We start from the raw sequence: 22815 nt of genomic DNA on the forward strand, positions 1-22815 counted from the left end.
CTTATCTCAGGATAAATGCCTATGTCAGTGCTATGCTATCTTGAGTCCACATCAAGTTGGAGAGGATGAACCTGGGATTCCCCACTTTAATCCTAGACCCTCAAAGAGGACAACTGCAGTGCCAAATCAGATGGGCCCACCAGTTCCCAAGAGAAATAAATGAAACCCTCTGAAGGAAAGCATCATCAATTCATTCCCTCAGGGTGCATTCAGATTAAGTTGATCCAATAAAATATTAACAGACACCAAAGGAAAGAAACCACCAAATGATTCAGTGGAAACAACAAAAAATAAATTTCTTTACATGATCTCAGATGTGAAATTGAACAGTATTCAATGTTTAAATAAAAAAAAATTAAGGTGGAATTAAGAACCTAGAAGTAAAACTAAGCTACATCAAAAAAAGAAGAGAAGTAGCAACACGAGTGGTACTGGAAGGTTAAGAGGGTGATGAGGTGGACACACCCACAAAGGCAGCTAAGCAGGTGGCAGTGAGGTGGCAAGGAAGAAGGGGCTATCACAGATGCCTCAGCAAGCCCAGTATCCTTTAGCATGTATTGCAGTGCAAAGAGCCCATTGACAAATGCTTCCAACATTTGTGTATTTGAAACTATCTATATCTCACTTCATTTTACCAAAAAAAAGTCCTTAGATACAGAATTTATGTTAATTTGTTCAGCATTGTAGTGCTGTCATTCCACTGTCTCTTGTCACTCAATTTTTCTTATGGGAAATGGAATGTCTTTCAGATTGCTGTTTCCTTGTGTGCAAAGTTTTCCCTGCCTCTGGTGGTCTTGAAGTTATGTTCTTTCCCTTTGATTTTAAACTGCTGAGTTATTACATGATTTTATTTGTGCTTACATTGCTTAATTTCCATTGATTTTGCTGGAGCTTTGTTTGGTTTTGGTTTTGATTTTTTTTTAATCAAATTTGAAAAATGTGTGATGAATGATTTTTCAAGTAAATTGCCCTAGTAACTCTACTTTTAGGTAATAACCCAAGAGAAATGATGAACTAGTGTCACAAAAAATAAATTATACAAGAAGTATTATAATAGCAAAGATCTGAAAAAGCCCAGACGTCCATTACCAAGTAAATGGATAAACACATTGTTGTTGCATATTCAAACAAGGGAATGCTATTCAGACTAAAAAGGAATGAAGTATTGACAAACACAATCATATGCATGAATCTGAAAATATAATGCTGAGAGTAGGTAGCCAGTTTTAAAATAATATGCTCAATATAAGACCATTTATATAAAATTTTAGCACAGGGAAGACAAAATTAAGCTTTGGTTATCAATATTAGAACAGCTTGGCCTGGTGAGGGGATCACTGACTGGAAAGAGGCACAAAAGAACTTAGAATTCACTGGGATATGGAAACATTTTAGAACCTAATTGTGGTGGTGACACTAATGTGTACATCTGTCAAAACCCATCCGACCATACCTAACATCTTTGGTTTATACTCTAAGCTACTGATATGCATCCCCTCCTTCAAATTAATGGGACGGTTTAACAACTGATTAAACATATCTAAAGACAGAAATTGAGAAATGGAAAGTAGAACAGAAATTACCCAAAGGGAAAGAGAGCAAGAAAAGGAAACTAAAGAAGAAAGTTAAGAGACATAGAAAACATTTTATCTTTGCATTAATTTGATAGGCTATGTATCTATATCAACCTTCGGCTAATTAATGATTAAAAATTCAGGTCTGGAGTTTCCATAGTGTCTCAGTGATTAACGAACCCGACTAGTATCCATGAAGATGTGGGTTCAATCCCTGGCCTTGCTCAGTGGGTTAAGGATCTGGTGTTGCCAGAGCTGTGGTGTAGGTAGGCCACAAACGTGGCTCAGATAGCCAGCAGCTACAGCTCTGATTCCACCCCTAGGCTGGGAACCTCCATATGCTGTGGATGCAGCCCTAAAAAGACAAAAGACAAAAAGAAAAAAATCAGGTCAAATATTTTAAGAATCATCCTAAAATAATACAGAGCTGATAAGCGATTTGTGAATCATTGCACCAAGATCTAAGCAAAGCAGGACTCCAAGGAGGTAAGTGGAGAACTGAAACCACTTTAGTTCTGAGGGCTTTTGCCAAACCTGGGAAAGGCTTAGATTTGAGAGTCTCCCAGGGCTGAGTGATAAAAGTTCAGAAGCAATAAAATCTGTGCCCTAAAGGGCAAGTCACTCAGATAGGAATGATCTGAATGAACACATTCAATCCCGTCCCAACCCCAGGCAAATGCAAGGAAACTTGCCTTGGCTCTGATGTTAAGGAAGGCAGATGTTGCGTGGAAATGATTCCACAAGAACTTAAGGGCTGCAGGTAAATCTCAAGCTTATTTATGGCCAAAGTTCGTATCATCCTTGTAGTTGAAAATCTCAAGTGGAGTCAAGGTAAAAGTGCTCCTTGATAAGGCACCTTATGGATTTAGCATATTCAAAGGCTTTGGCAATAAAAACAACTCATCCTAAACTCCAAAGAATGCTCATAAATGATTTTCTATGGACCCAAATCATTTCATAGCGCAAAATTAGCCCAGGAACAAACAAGTCACTAGGAGAATAATCCAAAAAATAAATATAAGCCAGCAGAAACAAATCCACATAGGCTTTATAAATATTGATAATTTGCAATTATAAAATGCAAATTATTTTAAACATATTTTATCATGTTTAAGAAATTAAAAGTGAAGCTTTGCAATAATTTCAGGGAAAAAATAAACTGCAAGAACTTCCAGAAATGTAATCTACATATCCCAAAGAAAAAATTCAATTTACAGGCTTTAGAAACATCTGAAAACAGAAACAGTTCGAAAGATATTATTCAGAATCTACCACAAAGATTAAAGTGATGGGAAATATGAAAGAGTGAATAAGAGATATGGATGAGAAGAAGGGATAGTCTAATTGTGTCTATTCCAAGTTATAAAATGAAAAGATAGCATGGAACATGGGTAATATATGGAGAGACAATGTTTGAAAATTTTCTGAAATAGATAAAATGCAATTTCTCAATTTAACAAGCCTGTGGAGTATGAAAGAATACAAAAATTCAGTTCTATACACATCACAATGACACTGATATGCTAAAGACAGAGATAAGACATTGACAGCATCTTCAGGAAGAAGGAAAATAGACCACCTTCAACGAAGCATCTATTAGATTGATAGCTGACTTATCAATAGCTACTTCAGAAGCTAGAAGATAGTACACTTATATCCTCAATATGAAAGGCTACACTTGCAACCTAGAATTATATACTTAACAAAAATATCTTCCAAAAGTTTAGAAGAATTAAAGATATTTCAGACAAACCAGTATATTTTTAAAGTTTGGCACCATGTGACCCTCAAGAAAGGAAGTGCTATGGCGATATGATCCCAAAGAAAGATCTGAGTTACAAGAAAGAATTAAAAGTAAAATAAGCCATAAATATACATGTAGATAAATCTAAAGGAAGATTGCTATATAAAATAATGCTATAATGTTTTATATAAAAAAAAAAGAAAAGAAAAGAAAAAAAAAAGAGTTCCCATCATGGCTCAGCAGTTAATGAACCCGACTAGCATTCATGAGGACGCAAGTTCTACCTCTGGCCTTGCTCAGTGGGTTAAGGATCCGTGAGCTGCAGTGCAGTTCTCAGATTCGGCTCGGATCTTGCGTTGCTGTGGCTGCGGTGTAGGCCAGTGGCTACAGCTTCGATTGGACCCCTAGCCTGGGAACCTCCATATGCCACAGGTGCGGCCCTAAAAACACCAAAAAAAAAAAGTTCTATGAAATAAAATAATTGAACTAAATATAAAAAAATATACAAGTTTGAAGGTGGGAAATGGAGCTAACCTGTTCTAAGGCCCCATGTTGTGCAAAAGTAGGGTAAATTTTTTGATGAATTTTAGATTTTGTAAGTGAAGTACACCTGTTATAATTTTTAAGGTGATCAATGGAAAATAGAAACAGAGTATATAAATTATGAGCTAATATAATTCTGAATAATTGACCCCTCAAAATACATCCTAATCCCTGAAATATGTGGATATTACCTTAGGAAATGTAGACATATGGCAAAGAGGAATTTGCAGATATGGTTAAATTTAGGATCATAAGGTGGAAAGTTTACTTTGGATTATGCAGGTGAGCTCTAAATATAATCATAAATGTCTTTATAAAAGGTAGGTTTCAGAAATGTGACTACGGAAAAGGAAAATGTAATGGGATGAGGTAAGAGGAAACTGAAATAATGTGCTTTAAAGATGGAGAAGGGTCAAAAAAAAAGGAATACAAGTGAATACTAAAAAGTGAAAGAGGCAAGGAAACAGATTATCCTCTCATTACCTTCAGAAGTGATGAGCCATACACACCTCTTCACTTGAGCCCAATAGAAGTAATTTCAAATGTCTGATTTCCAACCTTGTAAAAGAGTATTTTTGTTTGTTTGCTTTTGTGTTTTTGTTTTTGGGTTTTTTTTTTTTTTTTTTTTTTTTTTTTGCTTTTTAGAGCCACACTCACAGCCGTATGAGGGTTTCCAGGCTAGGGGGTCGAATTGGAGTTGCAGATACCGGCCTACACCACAGCCATAGCAACGGAGGATCTGAGCTGTCTCTGCGACCTACACCACAGCTCACAGCAACATCGGATCCTCAATCTACTGAGCAAGGCCAGGGATTGAACCCATTACCTCATGGTTCCTAGTCAGATTCGTTTCCACTGAACCATGACAGGAACTCCAGTAAAAGATTTTTTTTTTAAGTCACTAAATTTGTTCTAAGTTCTTTCAGCAGCAAAGGGAAATAATACATACAGAAAACATGAAATGATACAAGTTATTCAACCAGTCCAAAAAGAAGAAAAATAACAGGAAAAATAAAAATCATATAAATGTTAGAACATAGAGAAAGCACAAAAAATGTAGATATGATTCTCTGTATATCTGTTATTATAGTAAATATAAATGAATTATGCTCCTACAGATAAAAGCAAAGATTGATCATTTTAAAATGGATCTACAACTAGATATAAGAATAGAAAAAGATTTAAAATTGAAAATTAAAGCAGGGAGAAAGACATAGCATGCAAAATATGAACCAAAGAAAGTTGGTTTAGCTATAGACCAAATAGCCAAAAAACCTTTCCAGAAGTAAAGATAACCACTCCACAAATACTCAGTTCATCAGAAAGAAGCATGTGAAAAGATACTCAACATTGTTATTCAGAGACATGCAAGTTAAAACCACGATGAGATATCATTTCACACTTAGTAGAAGATTGTAATAATTTAAAAATGCATAAATTAAACTGTTGGTAACAATATGCAGAAATTAGAACCCTCATATATTGCTACTGGGAATGTAAAATTGTGAAGCTTCTGGTGAAAACAATTTGGTGACTCCTCAATAAATTAAACATAGAATTACCAAAAACCCAGTAAAGAAAGTGTGGTATATACATTCAATGGAATATAATTTATCCTTTAAAAAGAAGGAAATTCGGCCATTTGCAGCAACATGGTATGGCATGGACCTGGACAACCTTGTGCTATTATGCAATAAGCCAGACACAGAAAGACAAACACTGCATGATCTCACTTATATGTAGACTCTAAAATAGTTTCTTCAATCTTAATTGCAATGCTCAAACATTTTTATAACAATGTTGTAAATAAGTATATAGCATTAATATAACAATGTTGCTTAGAAATGTCATAGACACTCTGCCTTTATTAAGTTACCAGGAGAACAGAAATAGAAAGTTTAAGAAAGAAAATTAACAGAACACTGTAAACCAGCTATAATGGAAAAAAAGATCATTATATAAAAAAGAAAGAAAGATCAAATTCTCTTTACCCACCAGACAAAGTCACCATTTTTCCAAGTTAAGAGTGCTCGGAGTTCCTGTCATGGCTCAGGGGAAACAAATCTGACTAGCATCTATGAGGACACAGGATTGATCCCTGGCCTTGCTCAGTGGGTTAAGGATCTGGCGTTGCCGTGAGCTGTAGTGTAGGTCACAGATGTGGCTCAGATCCTGTGTTGCTGTTGCTGTGGTATAGGCTGGCAACTACAGCTCCAATTTGACCCCTAGCCTGGGAACATCCACATGCCACTGGTGTGGCCCTAAAAAGACAAAAAAAAAAAAAAAAAAAAAAGAGTGGCCAATTGGTCAATTGTTAGAAAATGTATATGATTCAATCTAACATGTACACTTAATGAATCCATGGCTATCAACTTGATTAAACTGAATTGAACTCACAGATTCAAGGTTGGGATAGTTAGATATTAAACAAACAATATAAACATAGGAAACAGAATGGGATACAACTGTTGAGTTTACTGGATAGGGGGCAAGGAAGATCAGGCCTAAGAAGCTCTCTGAGCTAGCAAAGCAAAGATGTTTTGAGGAAACACATTACAATGGAGGTCAAATATCACATTTATAAAATAAATAAATGAATAAATATTTACTGCTATGGAAGGTCTCATTTAAGTTCAGGTCACTTAAATGAAACTGCCTGAACATTCACAGGATACTAGGAAGTATGGTAAAACCTAGAAATAGACACATATAAGGCATGGTCCCTGATCTCTAAAAACCAATGTGCTCACACTTATTGAACTTCTATTATCTGCCAGACATTATGTTTATAGCTAAGGATAAAACATAAATAAGAAACAGTCTCTGTACTCAAGGTATTTATGAACACGTGGAAGCAGACATAAAAATAATAATTTAATATACAAGGCAGAGTGGCACTGATGAGGTTGAAGAGGTGAGAAGAGATAAGATAATAGAGAGCTTTGCAAATCATGCTTAGGAATTGTAGGTTTTCATCAAACCAGTGGTATTATCAGAAATATAATCTTTGCTGCTGTGTACAAGATGGTACAAGAGAAATGAGGATGAAGGCAGAAACCTAAGTCTTTGCCAAGAGGAAGAGGATCTGAATTAAGGCAGGGGCAGAAGAATGAATACTTTCTTTACTTCAGCTTCTGCTCTCAGAAATATCCAAATCAACCCACCCCCACTCCAATCACATTATAAACAAGCATCGCTGTCTCAGCCCTCCCCATGCCCCCCCATCACCGCTTCCCCATTGGTGGCCAAGTTCCATCTTGATTCATTCAGGTAGACTTTTTGTGGAGTACTGGGTAAACAGTAGATACCCAAGACATTTGTTTTTGCTTGACCACATGAATAAGGGAAGCTGCTGCAGAGTGGACACATGCCTTCCCTCCTGTTTTGTTGGCTTCCTCCTAACTTGGCAAAAGTCTGTGGCCTTGAAAAGAAAGGACTTGGACCAAAAAAGAGTGAGGAGCATCTGTGCTCTGTGTACACAGCACTATCTTGAAATCTCCTGTCCCTGCTTTAAGAAGTTGACAGAAGCCAGAACCAATTTTTTTGTTTAATGAAAGCGCAAATGTTAAAAAAAAAGAAAAAAAAAAAACCTGTTAACTTCCTTTAGAAATATTCGGTGTTCAGAACTGACTTCATTACTCAAAAATCCTTTCATCTTTCTGTTAAGTACTACTATGTACCAGGTACTGTAAGACTATAAATAAATACATAAAATGCAGGTTCTATTTTGCATGAGCTTACATTTTAATAAGAAGAATATAAAAAGGACATGATAATATATAACAGATGATAACAGACTAGATAGATAAGAGAGAGAAAGAGAGAAATTGATCAACAAAGCAGGTTCTAAAACAAGAATAAAGAGTTTTGAAAGAGTAGAGAGAGGCTAGATCATCCACCTCTTCCAGAGGCACAAGGGCAGCCTTTTACAGTCAGAGCTGGGTAGTTAAAGATAAAAAGGAGTGTAGCAGAGAACAGGAGGAAATCCCAAATTAGTTCAGTACAAGGCAACATAGTATACAAGCATACAAGAAGACACAATTGGAACTAAGGAAAGTTCAGGCCAGACTGTGGGAAATGATGAATTAACCAAGGCAATGCCCTCCAGCCCAAAAGTCTAGAGACTTTCCCATGTGCTTTTTAAGAGAAAGACATTTTGGATATGCACCTTTCATTTATAATCAGCCAGTATCTAAACTGTGAAGTACAATGGCCTTTGTCTTAATTGTTCCTGCATTTTCATCCCATTTTGGATCTTCATGCTATTAGTTAGCTACTCAGAGTTCCCACGAGAGGAGAATATAAAAAAAAAATTTTACCTTCTCTATGAATTGATGACTGAGTAAAACCTCTTTTTTCAGAAAAAGTAAACTCTGTGGTTCTAGGTGAATCGTATATTCAATGGGGAGGTAACACAGGAAGTTTTCATCATAAACTCAATAAAACCTTTTGTTTTTCCTGCATGCCATAATCAACATTGCTTGATCCCTGATGTAGACGTTGTAATACAATCTATGGCACAAATTTGGCAAATACAGCAAGGCCCCCACTGTGTGGGCGGTACAGGATCCACAACATAAGCCTCCAAATAGGTCTTTGAGTCAAGCCACAGATGGTGTGACAGCTCCAGCGCCATCAACTGACCGGCCATGTGCCAAACATAAAATGTCAACAGCCATCTCTGTGATGACCAGAGAGTCCCTCTTCAGAATTTAAATATACCGCAGCCCACTTAGCAATATGGTCATCTGCACTTCATGAATGTAACGTAACATTTTCGTTAGTGAAAAGTTCCAAATCAGCAGTCATTATTTTACTCCTATGAAAACAATAGAGAATTGTTCCAGAAACTTGGACAGTAGAAAACAATTCAGGAATGCCAAGTACTCCACACCCTAAAGGGAGGAGGTGATAGGACACTCTAGGGTATTGTGAAATCAGCCTCAGAGCATTTTCCTCTCATCCACATACAAGATACATGAGGGAAGGTTAAGGGAATTGTCCTAGAGACTCTGAAGGTCATCTGTAGTTTGGGCATTTTCCCCAATGGTAGCTATGGGTAATGTGCCAGGGCCAGCTGGCAGAAGGTTGCCTGCATTACCATTGGTCATGTTCTCTGATGTATCTGGGGTCATTGCCCAAAGGGAGGTTCAAATGGGTGCTGATTTCTTCAAGGGAAAGTTTAAGGAAAAAGGAAAAATCAGAGCTTGTGGTGTCATAAATTTAAAAATGGACAAAATAGGAGTTCCCACTGTGGCTCAGCAGTGTTGAACCCAACTGGTACCTATGAGGATGCAGGTTTGACCCCTGGCCTCACTCAGTGGGTTAAGGATCTGTCATTGCTGTGAGCTGTAGTGTAGGTCACAGATGTAGCTCAGATCCTGTGTGGCTGTGGCTGTGGCTGGTTGATGCAGCTCTGATTACACCCCTAACTCCAGGAACTTCCATATGCTGCAGGTGTGCAGGTGTGACACACACACACACAAAACAGACAAATACAATCACTCACGCCTAAAAACATGAGGGATATGTGTGTGTATTTGTGTTGATAAAGCAGTGCGCCCCATCTGGAGATTTGTGAAAAGGAAATAAAGACTGGAGTTTTCAACTACGGAGACATGAAGGTGAAAACATCAACAATGAGATGGAAATGATATCCTTTCATCAAGTTGTTAAAATGTGACTTTTCCTTCATCCCATTATTACTTAAGACCTCAAAGGTAGAGAGCATTTCAAGGCCAAGACAATGCACACACCTTTTAGGGAGATGGCAGACCCTACATGTAGGATACACTAAGAGATGATGAAATTCATCATCTTGATAGTTCTCATCCATCAAGTGCATCCAAGCTGCATCGTGGGAAGATTGCCAAGAATGACAGCAAGTAAATCACTGTTTGGAGAACATTGTCAAGTGTGCTGTGTGTGTGGTGGGGGTGACACTGGAGGGTGGTTGTGGGGGAGACCCTATAAAGATGGAGAGGAGAATGATTCTCCAAAAGTAGGGGGCAGGAGTGGTTCATGACAGAGGGCTTGACAGTTCTGAAAGTCTGAATATAAGAGGCAGTGTCTAAAAGACTACATATCATCAAAAATGTAGAATCAGGGATTTCCGTGAAAGCAGAACAGAGGATCTATATTTCCTCTGAAAGTGGGGCAAAGGTATTACAGTAGAGTCGGGCTTGGGCGTTCCCACTGAAGCTGAAGAGGAAGGAAGAATGGAAGAATGCTGAAAGACAGAGGGGCCACAGGAAAGTCATCAAAAACCAGCACAAAAGGCAAGAGGCATCAGGTAGAACTCTCCAAACAACACATAGAATACACCACGGGAAAAATAAAAGCAGTATTTAGCATCTTCTACATCTGACAATTGCTGCGTCAGTTATCAATTCCCTGTCTCTAAGCCCCAAAGGCACCCTTCAACATGCTCTGTTAATGAACAATGAAATCCCTATAAGAATTTCTCCTTTAAAGTAAGAACAATGGTAAGCCTTCTCAATAAGAGGTTCTGGAGGGACACTGCAGGAGGAAGAGGCTGGCCTGCAGTTTCCACCGAGGGTGGGGGTGGAAGGTATGGGGGCATCGTCATAGCAGAGCATCAGCCCAGCCATGGATGCTGAATGCAGTCCCTCTGCAACTGTGCAGCGCTCCAGACCTGCACACTAGAGCCCCACTGTGCCCCCATACTCTGAAGGCCTCACCTGTATCTGCCCGGAGACTCCCACTACAAGTCCACAACCACTACTGCTGAGCTCCTGCCAGCCTGTGTGCCCTCCTATTGTTTGGCAGCAACTCCCCGCACCCAACTCCCAGCTCCAGACTGTCATCCCATGGGTTGAACCACTCCTTCTCCTGAAGGAAGGTCTGAGGCTTTCCAAGTTTATCCTTTTTTGGGTATTCTTCCTCAAGCCACATAATTCCCTTTTATCTTATAGTCACTCTTTGATCATAATCATTCCTTATGTTGAACTTCCTCTGTTTAATTTACTGTCTCCCAGACATCAATAGCAGACAGCATTCATTATAGACTATAATTACACAAATCAGGTAAGACCTTCTGCCCTTTACCCTCTCTCTTCATCCTAGTCCCCTCCAACTCTGGAGAGTCTAAGGAGCCCAAAGAAGGGATGGGGGGGTAGAAAGCAGAAGAGAAAGCTGATGAAATAAGGAGACCACAAGCACCCTGCTCCACTGCAGGCTTCTGGAGTCACTGCAGGCCTGATTCATTTTAATATATGCATTTAATTATCGTATTCTGAGATAAGGGGTTCATAGAACTGTGAGAACTGTACTCTGCTAACCTTTAGGCTACATCAAATGTATTGTTTTCATCACTACATCTTTTCAGTGGGTAAAGAATATTGTCATTTCTCGACAACCTATATTTTAATATCTTTGAGAAAACTGTTACGGTCAAGGACTAAAGAAGGCAGAAAGAAGAGGGAACCAATATTTAGTCAGCAAAGAGCAAACTTATCCAGAAGTAAGAGTATTAAAATGAACCAAATTCAAGACAAGTTTTTAAAAAATTCAATTCCAAAGTGAAATTATTGTAAATGTGTATTTTTCAAATTACAGAATTATTAATCTGAGGGTATCCCTTTAAAAATAATCATAAAATTTTATTAGACAGGCTATCCTATGGTCCTTAATACTTGTCCCAAAACTTAAATTTCCTTTGTGGTATCCCTATAGCTTCTTTTTAAACAACTAGGAACAAGGAACCTATCCCCTCCAAGAAAGACCTGAGCCCAACTTCAGATAGGACAAATGTTCAGAAATAGCTTCCTTTAATTGAATCAGGAGAAGCCCAAAAAGGCAAAGTCCCTGTTCCTTAAGACAGCTGTTCAAATACCTGAAGGAGATTATTGTATCCCTGGAGATTTTCTATTCTCTAAGCTAAATAGCCAATATTTTATTTCTTATATGGCATAATAGAGTTTTTTCATAGTCCTAGTCAATCTTCTCTGAACTCAGAGCATTTATAATGTCTTTTTTTTTCTATTTTCTTTACATATCTTCCTCTCTTTGTAATGAGAAATTTATACTACGATTGGCACACTCTATGGTCTGCATGGTGGAACAGAGCCAGATTTTTATCTACTAGGCTCAATAAATCTACTTCAATGAGAGTAACTGAATCACTGCTCACACTCTGCTCATGTTTCTTGTGCAAGGTCACTAACTTGGGGTTGCTTTAACCAACACAAATATGATCTCCTACTGCCTGGTCCATAACATCAGTTCAGGCCTCTTCCCAAGCTCCTGATGCATTAACCCCACTACCTGCTCATCATCATTCCTGAGTCTTAGGAAACCTAAGAAATGTCCCAGAAATGCTTCAACTTCAATAGCTGCAATGCTAAAATCTCCATTTTCCCCTAGAAATGTGCTCCTCATCCTATATTCTTCATCTCCACCATTAAGAGTACTACCGCCATCCCAGACACACTAATAGAATGCACCATGCCAAGGCGAACATTAATCAGATGTTTTCTCTTTATCACTCTCTCAATATCTCTACTAAGCATTCTTTTTTTTTTTTTTTTTTTTTGGTCTTTTTGCTATTTCTTGGGCCTCTCCTGCGGCATATGGAGGTTCCCAGGCTAGGGGTTGAATCGGAGCTGTGGCCGCCAGCCTACGCCAGAGCCACAGCAACACGGGATCCAAGCCGCGTCTGCAACCTACACCACAGCTCACGGCAACGCCGGATCATTAACCCACTGAGCAAGGGCAAGGACCGAACCCGCAACCTCATGGTTCCTAGTTGGATTCGTTAACCACTGCGCCACGACGGGAACTCCCTCTACTAAGTATTCTTGCTGACACTCATGAACAAGAATACTGTTTCATGATATTCTTCATGTTGATATTCTTTCTCTGCCTCTCCTATCAATCCCTATCCTATTATTTCCAATTCCTCATTCAATAATTAACTCAAGCCTCACTTCTTCCAGGAAGCTCAGAGGGGAACAAAGTCAAGCCCTTGCCAAAGCTCAAAATACAAATAAGGATAACTTGATGGTTTGTCTACTGCATCCTTCTTCAAACCATCCTCCCCTGAAATCAATGCACAGCACCCACTCCTCTCACTTCACCCTAAAATGCATTTGATTTTTTCTTTGATTGTGGGTTTCTTCTTCTTTTTTTTTTTCAAGTGTTTCCTAAGACTTCTCTTAGGTACTTATTATTTCAAAATGAGATACCCACACTTAACGTCACAAAATTTGTCTCCTACCTCTTTTTTTTGAATCCAAGAAACTTTGATTTGTCAAAGAAAACCTTTGACAACTATTATCTCTTCAAATCTTGGGCAGAAAGGGTCCCTTTCTAATACTAGGGAGACTGAAATCCTAGCCAGAGGTTTTATAACACCATCCAATGTTTCAACACACCCAGCCATCAAGGAAAGATTTTAAAATAATTCAGAGACACACACCAAGTAGGCAGAAAGCCTTTAGAAATTAGTGATTCCAACACAGACACTCCTTCAACATCTCAGAGTCAGAACGTGGACTCTGGAAGGAGATTAACTGTGTTAGAGCACTGGATTCCTTACCTAAAATTACTCCTAAGCAAGTGCCTTAATTAAGTTTCAGTTTCCTCATCTACAAAATTAAGACAATAGCTCCTATCTCATAGGATTTTAATGGGGATTAAATAAGATATAAAGTACCAGTGAGAGCTCGAAAGTATTAACTATCAGGAACACTCAAAAAACTTGTCTTAAATCCTCCTATATCATATCTACACTATCTTTAGAAGTCTATTTTAAGAAAACAAGATAAATGGTTAAGAAGCGAAATGACTTTGGCCCTTTTTGTTTTTCCTTTGTTGATTGATTCAGCTTAAGACTCATCAAAATTTTCCAGGGAAATTGCCCCGAAAAAAACATGATATTGCGCTGTAAAACCTGGCACATACAGTCCAGAGGCCATGAAACTCTGTAATGAAATGATTCCTTAATGAACATTAACCTCCTTCAGGAGCCTTCCCTCCTCAATCTTGACTTCTTTAAGATGTGCTTGTTAAAAGAAACCTGCTGATTTAGATATATCAGATAGCTTCATATGTTTTGCCTCACACCAAAAAAACCCAAGGTCTGTATAAACCTGCATTTTTTTTATTGAAGTATAGTCAACTTACAATGTTGTGTTTGTTTCTGGTATATAGCAAAGTGATTCATATATATATATTCTTTTCCATTATAGTTTATTATAGGATGTTGAGTATAGTTCCCTGTGTTATACAGTAGGAACTTATTATTATCTATTATATATATAGTAGTTTGTATCTGCTAATACCAGACTACGAAGTTATCCATCCATCCCCTTTTTCCCCTTTGGTAAATCTAAGTTTGTTTTCTATATATGTGAGTCTAACTCCCTTTGTATCATTTTTTGTTAAATTCCACATATTAATGATCTCATATTTTTCTATGTCTTACTTACTTCACGTAGTATAATAATCTCTATATCTATCCATGTTGCTGCAAATGGCATTATTTCATTCTTTTTTATGGCTGAGTAATATTCCTTAATATGTATGTACCATATCTTCTTTATCCGTTCCTCTGCTGATGGACATTTAGGTTGTTTCCATGTTTTAGCTACTGTAAATAATGCTGCATGTAATCTTTTCAAATTAGAGTTTTTGTCCTTTCTAGATATATGGCCAGGAGTGGGATTGCTGGATCATATGGTAACTCCACTTTTAGTTTTTTGAGGAACCTCCGTATTCCCTTAGCAAATCTGAAATTAAAATGTTACACTCTGAAAAAGGCTGCTGTACTGTACTATAGTATAGTTTAAAACTACACAATTTTTGAACTGTTTAAAAATTACGTACAACTTTTGAACTGTGCCATCTGATTTATTTCAAGTCCACAAATATTTGAACACACATTCTATGCAAGGAACAGTTCTAGGTCCTGCACTTCTTCCTTGAGCCTTCATATTAGTTGGTACAAAGACAGGGTGAAAGTGTTTTTGTTGATATGATTAACACATAGTAAATCTCCACCCAGGTTTAAATAATTATGAGAAAGATTCACTGTTTGAACTCAACTTTTTTCAGTCTAGTGATGAAGACACACAAATAAAATTTAAACGAGAAACTCATAAAAAGGTCTATATACAGCATATGCAGGTAGCTATGGAAAGGAAACAGATGCATTTTATTTAAAGAAATTCTTCCTAAAGCAAGTGCTTTTTGAAATATGCCTAAAGGTTGAAAAGAATAGATAAGCTGATGGAGGGTAAAGCTTCTAGGCAAATGGGCTAAAATAAATACAAGCTCATGATCTTGAAAGTATTTGGGACTACAAAGAGAAGATACCCTTATAGGAACCCAGACCCCAGAGCTTAATATACCAGATCTGTATTCTATTCACGTTTGGTACCTGAAACCTCTCACAGATTTGACACCTGCCCCACAGTAAATGGTGAAGGGAAAGGGAGCAAGAGAGAGGGAAGTAGAGAGAAAAGGAAAATACCAAGAATAAGCACCAATCGGCACAGATGTCTCAGAAATGGAGATTTTACTTGAATCCTGGTTCAATATAGTCAACGTGAAAAGGAAAAAGAAAGAAAGAAAGACTATCAGTAGCTAAGAAATATGAATGCAGACTATTTATATATCTATTTTTTAATTATTCACTTTTATGTGTGATAATAGGATTGTACTTCTGTTTTAAAAGTCCATATCTTAAAGAGATCCATGTTGAAGTACCTATCAATGAACTAAAACAATGTTGGGTAATAATTCAAAATAATCCAGTGGTGGGCAAAAAAGGGGGCTGGAAAAATAAATGAAACTCTTAGACTCATGTATCAATGACTGTACAAGATAGTTACTGGATGCATGGAGATTCACAATCTATTTTCAAGTTGGCAATTTTATGTACAAATATTAACAAAAATAATAAATGTCTTCAGAAGACTTTTGATTTTAAAAGTTCTGCAGTAAGTCCTATAGTAAAATGAAATTTTCTACCATAGTTCTTTACTATGAAAAAGCTATTTTTATATAAGTGATTTGAGCAAACTTTATTTTACCTGCAGTATTTTATCTTTATAAGAATACTTTCATGGGAGTTCCCACTATGGCACACTGTGTTAAGAATCTGACTGCAGTGGTTTGGGTCACTGCAGAGGCATGGGTTTGATCCATGGCCTGGTGTAGTGGATTAAAGGATCTGGCATTGCTGGAGCTGCAGCATAGTTCTCAACTGCTGCTCAGATTCAGTCGCTGGCCTGGGAACCTCCATATGCCACAGGTGAGAGCCACAAAAAAAAAAAAAAAAAAAAAAAAAAGAAAAGAAAAAGAAAGAAAGAAAGAAGGAAAAAAAAGAAAACTTTCATGTATTTTGACATAATAAACATTTAATTTTAAAAAATAAAATGCCCAATCTGAAGCTAATGTCACACCACCTTTTCTCCAAAATATTCTTCTACCTTCCATATATATATATATATATATATATATATCTTAAATTCATGAGTACCTAAACTGCATTTTGGCCAGGGTCAATAACACTCAATAAACATTTATTCAAAACACTTCTACATGCCAAGTACCTGCACCATGTATGCATAGGACACAGCTTCTACCCTCAAAGAATCCATTCTGCAGTGAAAGAGCTTAGTGACTACTGGTCAATTACATTATATATTATACAGTTTAATGGCTGGATTGAGCATGCCCCTAGATTCTTACCATTCTAATCTGAAAAGATGGTTTAATAAAGGTTAGTTATCAGAATCAAATGAATGTCACCTCTAAGTGAAAACGAATAGCGGTAAATCAGTCATCTGAAATCATGTAGACAGTAATCTCAGCCTATAAAATATAGCTTAATGACCATTAACAAGATATTTTTTGAAATATTTAGGATGTTTCTTAGGTTGCTTCTGAGTGAAAGGTAATATTTTAGGTCCAACTAACTCAAAGAGACATCCATACAAGTCCCAAAAATTAAACAGTGAAGACTGCTACTTCTCTAATTTTAACAGCTTTGGAAAAGTTCATAGTGTCAGTTCAAGCGTAATTGAGAGGAAATTTTTTCACAGTCTTTCTAAAAGAAAGAATTAAAAATAAAGCCTATTAAAACTCTATTGGGCTAGTTATTCCAAATTCTATATACAGAATTACAAAATTGAACAGTACGTTCTTGGCTCCCTGTCTGCCTTTTTCCCCTTCTTAGGAGAAAAAACCAAGGGTATTTTAGGTTTTTTAAAAAAAAATGTCCTTCAGCCTGTTAATTTGGAAGCACCACGATTCAGAGTGATTCATTGCAGCCGTGAATAAGGAATGTCACCGAAATAGTGAGATGGCCTGAACCACTTTAGAAATTAATGGACTGACTGTAATATACTGGTGCCTCTTTCATGCATCTATAATTGGAGTGCCAATTTATTTCCAATCATTTCAAGCACTGTAATTAGAGAGCATCATCGTTGCCTGTTTAACATTCATACGGGAAGCTGTCACATGAATGCCAGCCAGGGACCAATACTTTGCAACTGAGATACATGAACAAAATAGAAGGAAATATAAAAAGGTCTGGTTTGTTTTTAAGACCTGAGGTTTGGCCAAGATCGGCAGGATTAAATGAAGCAGTGGAGCTGCTGATGGATTTTTAAATCACAAAAGTTTCTTTTAAACATAGCCTCATTCAACATGTGGAGAGAAGAAAAACAAAGAATGACAACAGGCGATTGTTGTTGCACTGATATAACGATGACATTTCAATAGGCATCCCATGAGCATCTGCTATGTACCCAGGCATTCTGCTAGACACTGGAGAGATTGAGATAAAAATGAAACAATACCCATACACAGATATTCAAAAAGATGTTACATTGAGAGGTGGTTATACACTGCACATCGGGAGGGTACTTTTAAAATGGTATCTGCTGGATACCATTGTTTTCATTTCAAGTCTGTTGATGCAAAGGCAAAGACTGCATAAAATTTTACTATAATTTTTTCCCAATTTTAGAAACCAAAAATAGTTTAAATTCATGTTCAGACAAAGTTTTAACAAAAGAAATATTTATCCCTACCTATGAGCCCTGCCAACAGCTTAGGTGTTATCTCATCTGCTCCCATAATCGCATCCTGTCTTAACTAACCTCTGTTAAAACATTTGTATCGTGATATAATCTCCACTTCACATAAAGCAAGGCAAGGAACGTGTCTTAATCTCAATGCAAATTAAAGCACCAGGCTCATACTAGAGACTCATAACAGTTTTTCCTAAAATGGAATTAACAGGTACATGAATGAAGTTCCCTTTCATAACACCATTCATACTTATCAGCTTGTTTCCATCCCGTTTCTACCACTTAGGTAAGATCTTCAGCTTAACTGCCCTCCATTCAATACCTAGATGCTAGTGAAAGATTAAATCTTCCCTAAACACCTTTATGCATGCCACAAAACTTTACCCAAAGCTTTTGATTACTCCCCATTGAACGGAAAATAAAATATTATCTCCTTAGCCTATTTTTCTGAGTCCTCCACCACCTTGTAATCCACCTCTGTACACTTATTCTTAATATTAAGGATTAAATGTTACTCCATAATGTAATATTTTTTGAGTTACAGTATTTGCAAAATTTAAACTTCAAATCATCAAATATTTAGTACCAATTCAAGTACCAGTTTTTATACTCATTATGAAGTTATAATTATAGGAATTTTATGGATACATAAAAATTATAATGATAGCTACTTTAACAGTGAGTTAGAAAATAATTATATGTTATTAAATTAATAAGGAAAGAGAAAGCTTACTTGAGAGGGTATGAAATAGAAAAGTTTGCCAGAGGATAGACAGAAGAAGAAAAAACAGATTTTAAACAAATTGCCAAGCCAAAGCTCTCATTCTCCCCTGAGAACAGAAAGATTGACTAAGTGCTCTGAGCACAATCATGGCTCCTGAGAAGACAGTATAACCTTTCTTTTGAACTTGGCTGGTAATCATCCATCTATGTGAGCTTTTCAGAGCCACAAGAATTAACATTGACTAGGTAGTGGTAGATTTATATGGGTAATTGAAACAGTGATTCTTGACATCAATTTATATGGGTAATTTTATTACTATTAATAAAGCACAATGGTAATTATAAAGTGTGATTAATACAAATAAATCTATTATTGAAGTAATATCAATGGTCTAATGAGAAAAGAAACTCCGAAGTTATAAATTTTCTTTGAAGAGGGAAGAGAAAAATAACCATTTAGCCCACAGTATGTGTTCCAAACTCTGTTAGATACTTTGTGTACATTATTTCACTAAAACTGTAAAGTCAATAGTATTATCAGAGGTGAGTAAAAGAGCTCAGCAAGGTTAAATAATTTGCCCAAGGTCAATCAGTAGTAGATACAAAGCTGAGATTTGAACTCAAATCTCTCAAAATCCAAAGTTACGTATCTTTCATTTCACTAAAATTTTTCATGGAGAAAATGAAAAATAACTAAGGGGAAAAAAAATATGAGTTCCCCCTGTGTCACAATAGGATCAACAATGTCTCTGCAGAGGCAGGGTCACAGGTTCGATCCTCGGCAGTGGGTTAAGGATCCAGCATTGCCGCGGCTATGGCATAGGTTCCAACTCTGGCTCAGAGTCAATCCCTGGCCCAAGAACTCCATATGCCACAGGGCAGCCCCCTCCCCCCCCCCAAAAAAAAATGAAGTAGAATTTGGACATCTCACATCTCATGCAATAGTAAGTTTTATGAGGAAAGTATTTTATAAAGATAAATCTTCATGTGGACCAGCCATCCACTGACACCATCACTAAAGCTTCCGACAGTTGCACTGTGACAACATGTAGCCACTCTGAATGAATGGTGGTAAAGAACTATCAGTGCAGAGAGGGCAATGGTGTGATTAGTTGTGGATATAAGTGTGAATGTGCCTGTGGATAAAGAGCAAGTTAAAAAAAAAAAACTATTTAAAATCAGAATTCTAAATACTAAGCCCACTCCCTCAAGGTTTTACATTCCTTTAAAAAAATGGATTTTTACTTCGTCACTAGACATGTACATATTAGATATTCTAATTTTCCAAAACAGAGAGCAACCAAGAGAACACAGAGCATCTTTGGCATTCAGACCGTGTGAAAAAAAGAAAAAGACAAGAAAAGAAATTCATAGTTACTTGTATTTTGAAAAAGTATTGAAAAGTGGTAGCTCCTGTATTCACTAGAAAAAGTTCTATTTGAAATAATACTTATTTTGAAGGTTCCAAGGAATGGGAGATGGGAAATACCCTTAATTGGTGCCCCATCAAGATGCCTATTATGTCTCTCATGTCATACTGTTAACATGGTATGGTAATATCACAGGATGAATAAAGGACCACACATAGAATGTTAATATATTTGTATCAAGTGGATTACAAATACATCCGTTTGATACGTTGCTGGGAGAAAAAAAAATCAATCACTGGAAAAAAAAAAATCCAGAAGACAAAATTATCAAATTGGGAGAATGCTACTGGGCACAATAGATCAAACAATTCAGCAACCTTGTAAAATGAGCCAAATTACCATGATGAAATTTAATGATGATAAATATACAATCCACCGAGACCATGAAAATCAAAAACACAAGTACATGATGATTAAGATATTAGGTAATTGCCATTTATGTGTAAAAGGCCTAGACACAAGCTGACAGCAAGCTCAATATAAGTCAATATTTTGACATTAAAATACTTTATCTTAATCTATAATACTAGAAGTGTAATATCCAAATAAAAGGGATGGCAGTCTCCCTGTGCTTTGTGTTGATCACATATTAAGTACTGTTTTCTTAGAGACAAAAGATTAAATAAGGTCTATTGAAAACAACACCTAGAAACAAGGTCAAAGAACAAACAGCTGAAGAATGCCTACAAGAAATGCGAAAGCTTTTCTCACACATTGAAAATACAGTAACATAGATGATACCCTACCCAATCACAGAGAGCAGAACTAAGACTAAAGAAGATAGGAAATGAAATTGAAACATGCCTCATTCTCATGCAATAGTAAATTTAAGAAGTATTTTATAGATAGGAACCTTGAAAGGACAGCCCGACGTGGACTGTGCATCCACTGACACTAGCAAGACAGCAGAACACATTTCACTGGACTTTATGCAGAGAAGTGAATTCCTAGGCATCAACAGAGCAGGACCCCAGGCTTCCCTCACATGGGCAGAGCCTGCCCTAGGAAGCTGACCCCATTGTGGAGAGCAGTCCAGAGTAAATCAGGCAGACAGGTCTGTGTATTTAGCTTCCTTACCCCACTCTCAGGCCTGTTCCCATATCCCAGCTTCTCAGTACCATATCTGATATCACTCACCAGACCTTAAACTATTTAAGTTTTATCAAAGCCTAACTTACCTGAGGATAGAGAACTACCCAACTCCATCCAACTCTGGCTATTCTGACCCAAGTAAGGGGAAAGCACTTGTGAAGTTTACTGCTCAAGAGCACAGGCTTATTAAAATCCTGACACTTAATCATAGGACGATAGACTGCTTCTCCTCTACCCACACCTCATCACCACATTACTAAGACCAATTTTCTACAGGTCCTTTCACCCAGGGAATTAGGCTCACCTTTCAACAACAACAACAACAACAAGTTACAAAGATACTAAAAAGAAAAAGGCACAGTTTGAAGAGAAATAGCAAACACCAAAATCAGCCACAGATATGGTAGGGATGCTGGAATAATTAGACCAGGAATTTTTTTTAAAACTATGATTAATATACTAATGACTCTAATGGATAAAGTAGACAAAGTGCAGTAACAGGAAATTTAAGCAGAGAAATGGAATTTCTAAGATGAATCAAAAAATGCTAGGAGATGAAAAACACTTTAACAGAAATAAAGAATGACTTTGATGGGCTCATTAATAGACAGAATGTGGCAGAGAAAAGAATTTCTACCTTGAGAATATGTCATAGAAACTTCCAAAACAGAAAAGCAAAGAAAAAAGATTGATGGGAAAAAGAACAGAATGTTCCAAATATGTTACATTCATAATGGGGAAGAAAGATGTGGAACAAATATTGAAACAATAATGACTGAGAATTTCCCCCCAATTAATGTCAGACACCAAACTACAAATCAAGAAGATTAGAGAACACCAAATATGATAAATTCAAAAAAAACCAAAACAAAACAAAAACTCAGACAAACAAAAAACACTACATCCCAAGCATATTATACTCAAGCTGCAGAAAATCTAAGATAAAGAAAAAATCTTGGGAGGAGTCAAAGGGAAAAAACATCTTATCCAGAGAGGAGCAAAGATAAGAATTATATCCAATTTCTTCTCAGAAATAATACAAGCAAGAAAAGAGAAGTGAAATATTTAAAGTTTTGAAAGAAAATTTAGAAACCTAAAATCATGTATCCTGTGAAATTACCCTTTAAAATTGAAAGAGAAATGAAGTCATTCGTGGATACACAAAATTTGGAGAAATTTATTGCCATTGGACCTGTCTTGCAGAAAATGTTAAAAGAAGTTTTTTAGAAAGAAGAAAAATGATGCAGTTTAGAAATCTAGATGTACATAAGAAAGGAAGAGCACTGCAGAAGGAATAACTGAAAATAAAATAAGAACTTTTATTTTCTATTCTTAATTGATGTAACAGATAACAGCTTATTCAAAATAAAAACATCAACAATATACTGGAGTATATATACATATATGTGTGTGTGTGTGTGTGCTTATGTATAAGCAAAATGAATAACAGCAATGACACAAATAACAAGAAGGAAAAATCAGAAATTTATTTTATTATAATACACATGTACTACTTGTGAAGCAGTATAGTGTTATTTATTTAAAGTGAACTTGTATTACTTGTTAATGTATTTTGCAAACTCTTGGGCAACCATTAAAAAGGGGAAAAATGTGTAAGTGATACACAAAGAAACAAGAGAAAG

The sequence above is a fragment of the Phacochoerus africanus genome, chromosome 11 (assembly GCF_016906955.1).
Source record: "Phacochoerus africanus isolate WHEZ1 chromosome 11, ROS_Pafr_v1, whole genome shotgun sequence".
Classification (NCBI taxonomy): domain Eukaryota; kingdom Metazoa; phylum Chordata; class Mammalia; order Artiodactyla; family Suidae; genus Phacochoerus; species Phacochoerus africanus.